Consider the following 1,674-nt stretch of genomic DNA (forward strand, 5'->3'; position numbering starts at 1 on the left):
CTAAGGCAGCATGTGCTTCCCTCATGAACACTCCCACCACTACTGGAGGATTTCTTTACCCCACAATGAAATCATCATGACAGGCATGTAGTCTGCATAGGGAGGGTCTCCTCTTTCCCATGGTGCCACCAAGGGGGAGATGTCAGGGTCAAGTTCATATTGTTTCCAGATGGGGTAACATCAGAAGACAGATCCTGACATATATTTAGGCTTTACTTGCTCTTCCTGGGATCCACATTAAAAAAAAAAAATATATATATATATATATATATACACACACACATACATATACATACACATACATACACACATATATGTATCTCCGGATCATACCTCCATCTAGTACCCTTCCAGAATTACTTCTCCTTGACACTGATGACATTTTCTAAACTGCAGCAACAACAGTGCCTCTGATTCTGGGGAAAACACCCCTGAACCTGAACCTCTTAGGAGTTGCGCTGCCTTGTAGAGAGAGGGCATGGGGAGAACTTGCCCATGTCAGGGTTCAACTTCGATGTCCCTAGCTTGGAAGCCACTTCTATCCAGTGGCTGGAGAGAGACCTGGATGCTACTCAGACATAGGAAAAGATTTCTTGTCCAAGCCTGCAAATAGCACGTCTTCTTTCCCCTCCAGTTTTTAAAGGCCTGCCCTGTGCTCCTTCTGGCCGGGGTCCAGCAGTCAAATAGCCGGGGTACTACAGACTTGTTTATGCATCATTACCCTTCTCACAGAATTGTTTGCCCAGACTCTAGGTTGAGATAGGAAGGAAGGGCAGTAACCTCTCAACACTTTTCATCTGGGACAAGGAGCTGAACAAGGCCCATGGTGGGGTTCTTAATAGCTCTCCGGCTTCCCCACACTTGGAGCTGGAAGGTCTATTTTCCCTAATACTCTAGGTTATATGCACACAGGGTAAGGGAACAGCAGAATGGGAACTGCTCTTAATTTCCATTAAGGCTAAGCTCTAGGGTGGGGAGCAGATTCCAGTCTTCAGCCTCCACTGGGGCAGGGGGCAGCTACTTGCCGTGAAGAATATCAGGGCCACAGGTTTCCCTCCACCCTTCTAAAGTCATAGTCTAGGCAACTCAAACTTCTAGTTCTAATTTTGCAACACATGGAGCTACTTTTCTTTTACTCTTCTGGAGGCTGGGGTGGGGCGGGGGGAAACCCAGCTCTACAAAGCCTGTAACCCCACTCACCCACAAATACGTAATGTTTAAAATCTTGAAGGAGAAGAGGGAAGGGCTTCTGGAGCCAGGTCCTGGGGTGGGTCTTTACTGTTGTTCAGTTTCTCAGTCATTCTCTTTGCGACCCCATGGACTTCAGCACGCCTGGCTTCCCTATCCTTCACTATCTCCCGGAGTTTGCTCCAATTCATGTCTTTACTAGATTTTTTTTTTTTTTTTGACAAGACCCTGTATATTTTTTTTGAGATTTGAAAAATCATAGTAAAAATACTCATAAAATTTACTATCTTAACCATTTAAAATTGTACAGATCAGTGGTATTAAATATATCCAGAATGTTATGCAAACCTCACCATATCCAGCTCCATAATTCATTTCATCTTGTAAAACTGAAACTCTATGCCCATTAAACAACAATTCATTAGCTTCTCATTTTCCCCTTCCCCCAGTCCCCGGAAACTACTACTCTACTTTCTGTCTCATGAT

Source organism: Bos grunniens, chromosome 18 (genome assembly GCF_055505025.1).
Source record: "Bos grunniens cultivar Pamir isolate PY7600 chromosome 18, Bosgru_T2T1.0, whole genome shotgun sequence".
Lineage (NCBI taxonomy): Eukaryota > Metazoa > Chordata > Mammalia > Artiodactyla > Bovidae > Bos > Bos grunniens.